The sequence below is a fragment of the Anser anser genome, assembly GCF_964211835.1.
Source record: "Anser anser genome assembly, chromosome: 3".
In the NCBI taxonomy this organism is placed as follows: domain Eukaryota; kingdom Metazoa; phylum Chordata; class Aves; order Anseriformes; family Anatidae; genus Anser; species Anser anser.
This window is the reverse complement of record NC_139722.1, coordinates 47,458,570-47,469,662: the sequence shown is the minus strand read 5'-3', so window position 1 is coordinate 47,469,662 and position 11,093 is coordinate 47,458,570.

Genomic DNA, 11,093 nt, shown 5'->3' with positions numbered 1-11,093 from the left:
ATGACTGGCTAAGGCAATATAGGGGAGCAAAGGGTCTCTCACAAAGTATGTGCAAGTCAGCGTCATGGGCTCAGTCATACTTTCCGTCTCAAACCTTCTTTCCCACTTATTGAATAAGGTGCATCTCTCAAGCTGTGATGATTGTTCAGTCTGCTCGATTACCTTGTCTAGCTGAAAGAAACATGGAGATAATTCCAAAGTTAAGGCAATGTATCAGAGAGGTAATAAGGTGAGCTGTTGAGCTTCTCTCTTTGTGTCTGTCATCACATCCTAACTATGCTTTTCACTTGAATGAACTTGTTTATATTTTGCCTGCAAATCTTTTCTGTGCATTAAGAATGACTTAATAAATTCCAGTAAATATTTGCTGTGTCTATTACAGTGAATCCAATGTACTCTGGACATTGATTTCCTAGACACCAAAGTCTATGCTTGTAGTAGTAACTTCATTACTCTAGAGCAGTACATCTCCAACAAAACTAATAATAGGTGTCTGACCTGTCCCAAACCATGCACAGGAACTGAATTGGAGAACCACAGATAGGATGGGACCAAATTCTTCCTCGGACCATGCCAAGGAGTTGGCATTGCTGTTTAACAATACTGGCAATTGTGTCCCAGCATCTAGCAGTATTCCTGGATGTTGTTTCATGTATGGGAGTACAATGCTCCTATACAATTTAGTTTTTCATGCCACAGCGGGTAGAAAACAATTAAGGTTTAAGTACTCTCAGAAGACCATGGTCCCTTTGTTGGTTCAAGAATCTCCGGAGTACTCCTGCTCTAAGCTGAAAGGCTGGTAATTCAAGTCAACAAGTGAGTTGGAAAATGTGTCCTTTGTGAGATGTCAGTCAGATCCTGTTGAAAAACATCCTAAAAAGGGAAAGAGGATCTAAGAATGGGCATTGTCTTGGACTAGTTACTGTTAACTTTAAGATGTTATTGAAAAATATGTAAATCTTAGTTACTTTGGCAAGTATAACTAGGAATATTGTATGAAAGACCATGAGTATCTTGGTCAGGATTGGTAAGGCCTCGAGAAGAATGCTTTTTCCACTGTTGGGTTAACAGTCTTAAAATACGATGTGAACAAAATACATCACAGTCTAGGAAAGAGCCCAAAGACAGTACAGAGATTTAAAAGATATGATCTATCAGGAAAGCTTGAAATAACAGTATTTGCTCAGTCTAGATAAGTGGAGGCTGAGTCATGAAATGATCTTGTGTTTAAAGGCTGTTATAAAAAGATAGCGAGCAGTTGTTCTCTGGGCAAGGGCAAGATGACATTAACTCAATTTGGATCAAGGAATATTTAAACTGAATACCAGGAAACCATTGCTATCTGGATGGTAAATGCTCAGTCTATCTAGAAAATATCTTATCATTGTCTGTCTTTAAGAATTGTAAGCAAACTACTGTCACAGAAAGTTTTCACTTGAGTTGGCCTCCATTAATGTAGTTGATTCATGTCTTGGGTTCCTTTCCTTTCCCCACTTCTATGCCTGTGATTTGATGGTGGAATCTCATTCATTCCCATTCAGAAGTATAGGAACAAGAATAGCATGTTTAGCTCCTCTCTCAATTTTATCTCATGTATGAGAAATCACTGTAGAATTAGTGTCTTACATGTCACAAAAAGACATTTATTCTCTGCAAATTGCAGCCAATTCAGAAGAGCACTGCTGCAATCATGGGACACCATAAGAGAAAGAACAGAGCACAAATCCCTAGATAAATTCAGCTGAATTGCAGTTTAAATGTTGAGGGTATTATTGTCAGTTTGTTGGTGGTAATTAGGAAAGTATAAAACCTTTTATAGCCTGACATTGTATAAGGTAAATTTCAGTCGAAAATACTTTCTAAAGGAGATCTGTTGCTTGAGGTTTAATTGGATCCTAGGGTTGGTAAATATAACAGATGTTGTGTACTACTTCAGTTCAGCTGAAGAGAGGCTGAAGATTGTCTCACTGTGACCAGTAGGACCTACCATTTAATTTCAATTATGTCATGCTGCTCAGTTTTATGCCTTCAGGTTGTCAATATTAGCAAGCCAAATATTATTTCATTTCATAGGAAGTATTGCCAGTTTGATTTTTTTTTTTTGGATGAAAAGGAAGGGAAAAACATGCAGCACTGGGCTTTCAGACATAAAAAGACTTTATTCATTGAGGCACTGCATTCATATGAAGAATCATTCTTTTGAACTTTTGCAAAACTTCATAAAAATTTGCTGGTATTTTTATTTTTTATATTGTAAGCCAGGATTTTCAAAAGTTTCTGCCCAGAGATGCTACAGTCTTCATAATTAGATAGTGTCATTCTGGCTAACAAGCTACTCTTACCAGACCTTTATATTTTGAAAGGAAGGAAAATGGCTTTACCTTGACCTTATCAAATAGCAATTGAGCTTTACAACAGGCTGTTGTGCTGATCATCTTCACTGGCTTGTTCTTGCAAAAGCCGTAGCAAAAGAAAACCTCTGGAGTAACAGCTTCTCCAGCCAGTAAGGTATTTACTTACTTTTTGTTCAGGTGAAGTTCCACTCTGATACTAGGTTAACTGGATGAGGAACTGTTCATTCTGGGATAACTTACTGCCTCAGCTGCATTATCAAGCCACTCTTTTGATTGAGAGAGTTTTCCACCAAAATTCTCTCTAACAAGGTCTACACTTTTATACTCATCCCTCGTTTAAAACGTTTGAGGAAACTCAAAAGTCTGTCATTCTTCATAAAACTCAACAAATCTTTACTATCTTTAGTAAAGCACTGCATATCAATTATCTAAAATGTTAAAAGAGAAAAACTGAAACTGCAGAGCTGTCTGTAAATACTTAAAGATTACTGATCTCATTTACCGTTACTATGCTTTCATGAGCAAACACATAGTGTAGACAGAAATATCTAATTTTACAATGTCTCACCAGGTTGTGGCAAGTCATCCAAATGACATAATTAAAATGCCGTGGTCCTTATCTGGCCTGGAGGTTAAAGTCTTCAGTCTCCTAGAATGATTTTGTGTTCTCTAAAAGCCCTTGGACATGTTGAGAACGGAGGGAGCTTTGCCATCTCCAGTGTTCAGCAACACCTCCTGAGGGGCGAACCTGCTTCCTTGGTCTTAATACAGTCCAGTAACATAGTGTAAACTGGTTCCTCAAGGTCATGAATAAACACAGTAAGTGAATAAGCTATGATGCAGTAGCTAAGAGGCATAGCTGAGGGCTGAGGACTGTCATGAAGTGGTAGGTCATTGCCAATTCTGTCAGCCTGGTATGGGTGTCAACATGGTGACACCAGGATGCTTGATCTGTCTGACCAGGCGTTCTCTGAGACACGGAAAACATCCTATCCTTGGGACCCCTGACCACGGAAACAGATTTGACTCCTGGGAGGTGGTCAGAAAAACATCTGGTTTATTGTTCTTGTCTGCTGATAGTGAACAAGCACAAGACTATGATGAGGACTTGTTGTCAACCCCAGTCAAAGCATTTGCACCCCTTGGTTTTCCTTTCCCTGTTACTTGACCCTCCTTTTTCCTGTTCTTGTACCTGCCTTTCTCTACACCAATTTACTGCCAAACAAATGGTCTGGCAAGCTGTAATTAGGTACAATTTCCACATAGATCCCAGATTTGATACATTTGTACCCAAATTCAATACTTCAGATGCTGTAAGGAAGGCAATTTGGGTCTTACAAGGTGTTGTTGATATGGTCATGTAGGCACTGCTGGGCTTGCAAGAACCTGCTTCCTGGAAGGCCTCGGTATTCCCCCTCACTCTGCTCAATCATTTCTAACATAATTCCCCATTAATGATCTGCCAAACCCGTCTGTCCCTTCCACTACCTGGAGCTTTCATCAGGTTCTTATGTTGATATCTGGCACATATATCAATTTCTCATATCATATCCTGTAGTTTTCCACATCCTGTTAAGCTAGCTTCACTTCAGGGCAAGGCCTTGCCAACAGCCTAGTCTTTCACCTGCCAGCTTAAGAGGCACATACTGAATATGATACATCTGCTGTACAGCCTGTATGTCTCTTTTCTTTCTATGAAAATAGATGGATAGGAAAAGAAGGTAGATAGGAACTTTCCCTGCTTTCTGTTTATATACATAAATGTACAGGGAGCCTGATAATTGACCCAGAAAAGGAGCCAGCAAATTGTGTTCTCTGTTGTAACCTCAGAGTTCCTGGCATCAAAATTCACTTTGAGTCATGGTAATGTCTCTTAAATTATAACAGGATCTTTACACTTCTGCATCCTAACTTAGTTTCATCCTTTCAAATATACAGATCATATCTACTGCTTTTACATGAAAATGGCTGCTTTACAGTAAGATGCCCAAAATTCAAGGGGAAGGCAGTAGTAAACCTTACCACATTTTAAAGTATATTAAAAAGAAAAAGAAAAAAAGAAAAAAAAAATGAGGTCTTGCTATCTAACAGACCTAAGATCTGACAGTGTTCTTGACAGTGCAACTTTGTTGAAAGATTTATGTATATTACAATATTTTAAATTCTACCTATTTCTGTATGCCAGATTCAATATTGGAACAGTGAGTTATCTGAGTTTTTCAGGAAGAAGAGCATATTGTTAGCGAACTTGTTCTGTGTTAAGTCTTTATGAAACATGTATTAAGAATACTCTGACCTTACAGATTTAACTTGTCCCTCTGCACAATCTGTTATCAAGCACAAGGAAGAACAATCGTAAATGACATGTGGATTGATCTCTGGGAGTGCAATCCACTGAGAATACATTTTACAGAAGCCAATATACATCTGAGCCTTGATAACTTTATATACCTCTTTTTCCCAAATTAGTAGTCTTTCAAGGTATGAGTGATACTTACCTAGGTAAGCTCAGGCATATATTTATTTATCAGGGAGGGAACCTTGTTATGGAGTTCACTCTTAGACATCTCGTAGGATATGACTAACACTCAGTGCAGGTAGAAAGGGAATCAAATATGACATTTCACAGGTGTACAGATTTCTCTGATAGCTGCCTGTATACCTTTTTCCATGTACACATGCCACCTAATAAGAAGACAAGGCTTAGAATACACAATAACGTGTTCTATTCATACAAAGTATTATGTACTCAGAGTTTATATGTTTTTGTCAGTAATGAGTCGAGGTATCTAAAGAGATCCAAAGGTATTGTTTTTTTCTATGAATGCTATGTCTCTTGTATTTTAGATCATTCCATGTCTGGTGGTAGAGTTGGTACTCAGTTTTAATGGCATTGTGGTAAATTAATACAGGATTTCATATGACTAAACAAAAACTGAGATGCATTGTAATTGGTGTAATCGAAATGCAGCTCATTACCAAAAAGATTCCTTCAGTTTTAAATTCCTCTGGTCTCTGTGTTATTTCCCATTTGATTTTTCACTGCTTAGAACAGAATCTGTTCAGGTTGCATTCCTTTTCATGTTTATATAATCACTGTCACGCAGACCGCTAGTAGAAACAAACAATAATACAATATAACCTTGCCCAGAAAAACATGTGCAATAATTAATCAAAGGCAGCAGAAATGTATTACCCACAAATTAAAGCCTCTATTATCTACAGAGAACTTTAAAGAACTGGACAGATATCCTTTGAAGGTTATAAAGTCTGGCAAACAGTTAAACAGTTCTGCTCTATGTCCAGTCTGATGACCCATTAGAATGTGCTTCACAAAATGTCAGCTCACAAGTAATAAAAAAGAGACTAAAAACCAATATAGGAAGATGTTTCAGATTCATTCTTTGAAGGATTTGGTAGTTTCTCCCTTCCTGAGTTTCTCTGTCAAACTGTTCTTATTAATACACTGAGACAATGAATTTGATAGCATACACATTGATCCTACACTGAGAGACATGCTTGCACCCTGGCTATCTGTTTCCTTGAATAAGACATACAGAAGTAAGTTTATGAAGTACCATTGTACCACAGTAATAAGGAAAAAGGGCAGTGTGGATGTACATTGCTTTAATTATTTTAGAATAACACTGGGAATTGGGACCAGTGTGTGTCTGGGGATGTGAGAAAGTGGGCAATATCTGCTGCCTGTGTCAAGGCTGACTGATTTAGACTGACCTGTCCCATTTCTATACATGAAGAAACCAGCTGGCACAGGTGGGTATGGAGAAGCCTTTGTGTCCATTGTTCATACAGTGTTTTTTTTTTTTTTTTTCTCAATTTCACTGTATTCTTCAAATTAAAGTACTTAATTGCACCTATGTTGAAGATCTGGTAAAACATCACAAGCATGAAGGGATTCTAAGAAGCAGCAATAAAGGAATCTCCTCTCCTTGAAAGTATATATACAAATTATAATCAAGGTTTTGAAACCTTTTTCCCTGAAACTTACTTTCATCTTCACTATATGTTCTTTTCCAGTACAGAGTAATACAGACATTTTTTTTCTTTCAACATATTCTTTCAAATTTGCCTATATCAGATTTATATATTTCTTTAAAAATATCTGTAAGCTATTTGTATAATCTATTTGTATACTTGTAAATTTATTTTATTAAGCAAAATAGAGCTGGAAAAATGCCTTTCCTCCTTTAAGTAAGTATATTTATGTTTCAGTTAAAACATGATCCTAAAACGTAAGGAGAAAAAATATTTTACCTTTCCTTTTTGCATATGAAGAAATGCAAACTAATTATAATGCATATTGCACTTGTTTCTTACTTAAAATCTATAACATGGAGAAGTAAAAAAGTACTGCCATTTTGCTTAGAGTGTTTCAGAAATTACCCTTACAATCTCCTGTAAGATCATTAACTACTTAACTATATTATACATTAATTAATATGTTAAATATGTTAACTAGCTAGTACATTAACTACAGGAAGACATGGACAGCAGGAGCATGTGGTGACAACAGCATCCAGAGTTACTACACGGTGGTTGGGAAGCATCCTGGTGGGCTTGCTGTTGTCTTGGGAGACAACTCTCCCTGGCTGAGGAGAAACCTTCCACTGAGGTAGCAGGTTCTGGCTGGAGGCTGGAACATGCAGTGGACAAAGACAGAATCACAGAATCATCTAGGTTGGAAGAGACCTCCAAGATCACCTACTCCAGCCTCTGCCCTAACACTAACAAGTCCTCCACTAAACCATATCACTAAGCTCTACATCTAAACGTCTTTTAAAGACCTCCAGGGATGGTGACTCAACCACTTCCCTGGGCAGCCCAATTCCAATGCCTAACAACCCTTTCCGTAAAGAAGTTCAGGCTAGGAGAGCAGTGTTTGCTCAGAGAAGGCTCAGGTAGGACCTTGTTGTTTTCTACAACCACCCTAACCTGATGATAGAGAAGACTGAGCCAGACTCCCCCTTGAAAATGCCGAGGGACAGGTGGAGCAGCAGAAGACAAGTTACAACATGGGAAATTCTGATTAGATGTGAAGTTGTTGTTGTTTTTATTAATTAAATAATTAATTAATTAATTTATTTTTATAACCAGAAGGGTGGTAAAATACTGGGCCAGACTGCCCAGAGAAGTTATTCCACTCTGTGATTCTGTGACTGCCAGGAATTTCAGATATATTATTTTTCAGGACTTTATTCCCACATCTTGAACATATGTCAGTGAATGTGACTACTTTATGGACTTGTATGCACTTAATGTTTCTTAAAAATAAACTTTAAATATGTACACGTATGAAACGAACTTCATGCAATTTTTTCTCTATATGAAATATTGCTGTAAAAGACATTTAGGACATCCCAACAGCTTGAATACACATTTTTGGGAGCTTACAGGGGAATAAAAATCATCTTTGTAAGGTTAAACATCTGTGTTTTTTATAGAGAGAGACAGCTTCAAACAGAATCTCATTTTGAGAAGGTTGTGAAGTTTCATTGTAAGTGGAAATAGTCTTGGATGACTTAAGTTTTTCAAATGTATTTCTAAAATTTAATGAGGTACATCAAGGGACAATGGAGAGTTTTGATATGACTTTGCTGTCTGAGTAGAACCTCATTAAGCATTTAAATAATTTTTGTATCATAATGTGTTTTGAAACTGAGGATGAATATCTTGTATCAGGAGAGGTCCTCTTTCCCTTGTCGAAATCTGCATGGTTCTGCAGGTCAGGAAGTGGCAGGCAGATTGTGATTTGCCTAGTTTCTACCACCTGAATATAAACCAGTAGCACTCACAGTGAAGCAGTGAGTCCCTGGCATGGGACTGAACTGCTCAGTCCCAGCTCTCTGGAGAAGAAGGTAAGTAGAGGGCAGATGGTGCTGTTTGCTCTCTGCTTCCTACACATTTTTTGTGGGTTGAGGCAATGAAGTTGAGGACACTCTGCTTGCGTGGGGCAGGGGGTAACCAGCTTTCCCAGAGTGTGAGACCGGACCAACCTTTCTTCTCAGACACAGATAGTTTTGCTTATTTATGTAGAATGTTGTATTGATCCATACATTTCCATTAATAAGGCTCATAGTTTAACCTTTTGTTTGTTACTTAACTTTAACCTGTGATTGTCACAGATATTCATTCTTACATAAGTTGTCTTCATAGTTGTGTTTACTTTTAGTGACTGCACTCCTGATTTTGGTTTATGCTGTTCATCTATTAGAAATTATTTCGGATGAAGTTACTCTACAATAGTAAAGTAAGGTAACTTCAATAGTAAATATAAGTTGCAGTCTGTGTTTGATAGGAGTCTTCTGGGATTAAAGAAATGGTTTTGCATCTGAAAACAGTGCCTAAGATGAGAAGAATTCTGGCTCTCAGAGGAATTCTCTATCAAAGTTGTCAAGTCATTAGATCTATTTCTCAAATGCTCTCTCTCTGTGAATTAACTGAATTGATTCTCTATTTAAATTATCCAACAGCATTTTAAGTTTAGTGAAGGACATTAATAAATTGTTTGTTGTTTGTGAATGTGTCCCAAATGAAAAGAAGTACCACAGAGCTGTTAGAAAGTGAGCTCACTTGTCATCTTCTTCAGATTGTTTATTTGCTTTCCTTTAATGTTTAGCCTCTCTCTGAGTCCATTCATTCAAGCCACTTCACTAATGCTTCAGGTGACTCAGCTCACAGAAACTTCTGGCGTAACTGGGATAGGCTAGTAGTGAAAATGAAGTCTTGCCAGCCCAGATGTATTTTTAAGTTGCATTTTGCGTTATTCAACTGCAATGACTACAAGTCTGTATGCATTTACTGCAGGACTAGCACCTTTCCTCTAGCTATCTGGCACTGACAGGGCCCTGAGTGCACTAATAGGCTTTAATGGCCCTGCCTCCTCACATGGGACCCCTGCTCTTGCCTACAGCCCCAGAACCCTATTGCAGCAGAGTCCCCAAGCCCTGCCTGAGCTATAGTGCTGCTCTTGGGACATGTGTCACCACCTCGCCATGTCTGGGACCTTGCTACCTGTCCCCAGGCACTATCTGGGACTCTCCTGAGTTTCTCCTCAAAGCAGAAACCTTTGACCCAACAGTCTTTAAATTGTACAATCCTGCACCTCTGTAGATGCCCCTGATCTATATGGTTCTCTTGCAGAGGATTACAAGAGGATATAAGGGTCCAAAAACTTCTTTTGAATAAGGGACTCCTACACTACAGAGATGTAGGAAATTGTAGGATTTCATTCAGGAGCTTGAATACACAGTTGCTGCTTTACCCACTGCTTTGTTTACTGACATACAAGCAGTGAGACTTATCAGCTACTAGAAAATATTGTATCTTTTGCAATCTAAGACCTCTTTGTATTAAGACTACGCTAAATAATTGAGGAGATGATTTAAAATTTTTCTTTTCTTTTGGTTTTGATAGGGATTTTGTTGTTAAAAACAGAAGCAAAGTCTTTACCTTCTGGTACTTGCTACTACTAAAACTAAGTTGCAGCAACATTGCACCTATGAGTCACATGAAAGAAAAATATATGTTTCTGCCAAGAATACTGTAGAAAAAATAATCCCTATAGTTGTTATCAATATATACATTAACAATGCTATTAGGAAGGATGGTGTTCTATTGGATATGTTGTACGTGGTAAAGCTATGGGGTATGATGGGGCGGGGGTGGGAGTGAGGAAGGGGGGATGAGTGGGATATCTGCTCATATTAAGATTCTGTAGCAGCTGAGTGTATGTCCCTCATTTATGTTCCCTGATGATTCTCCAACACCCATTTAATTTTTTAAAACTGGGTTCAGAGAAGATGTTAGTCTTCAAGATTTTCCTTAGTGACATCCTGCAATGGAATGTAATTCTCACATCCACATAAGCGTAAGGACACACACACACACACACACACAAGATTAAAAAAAAAAAAAAGAAAAAAAAAACTTTATCAGGATCAGTATGATGTTTAACACAAAGTTGTAAGTATTTTTATATTGCAAAGATGGGGAAAAAAGGAGAGGGTAAAACAGAATTCTGTGTGTTGTTAACTTGTTATTCGTTATTCAAATAATGCTTCTTGTTCCAGATCAGTATTTGATCATACTTATTTGCTCATGGTATAAAGGAAAGTTCATGCTGCTTGACCATTGATTGATATTTTTAGACCAAAGCTTTTGCCTGTTAACAACATTTCTATCCTTCAAATTCACCATCTCTCATGATTTCTAGGTATGATTCAAACCCATGAGAATTTCAGTGTTAAGAAGCTGTTGAGAAAGAAAAGGAGAGATGTATTTCCATAGAGAAGACCTTATTTGCATTTACAGTCGAGGAACAACAGAGACTGTGCAATTGAGAAAATTTTGCAAGATGATGCTTGTAGAAATACTCATATACTTCTAAAGGAACTTCAGACTTTTTTGAAATAGCAGGTCTTAGAGAAGCCTGTGAAAAAGAGCTTTTCCCAACCTATGAGGACTCACCTGAAGGTGTTTGTTTACCCCTCTGCGAGGGAGACACATTGCTGTGCAAATGGCTGTATGTTGCACTCTAAACTCTAAGATAACACAGAACGTGAAGAGAATTGCATAGGACTTTCATGCCTGCCTGCCTACCCTAGCAGTATGGATGATGTTCCCCTTGCTAGACAGCTCTTGCAGGTTTTTTTGTTTGTTTTGTTTTTTTGTTTAATTTTCTCAGACGTTGGCTAAGAGTCTGTGTCAAGAGGAAATTAT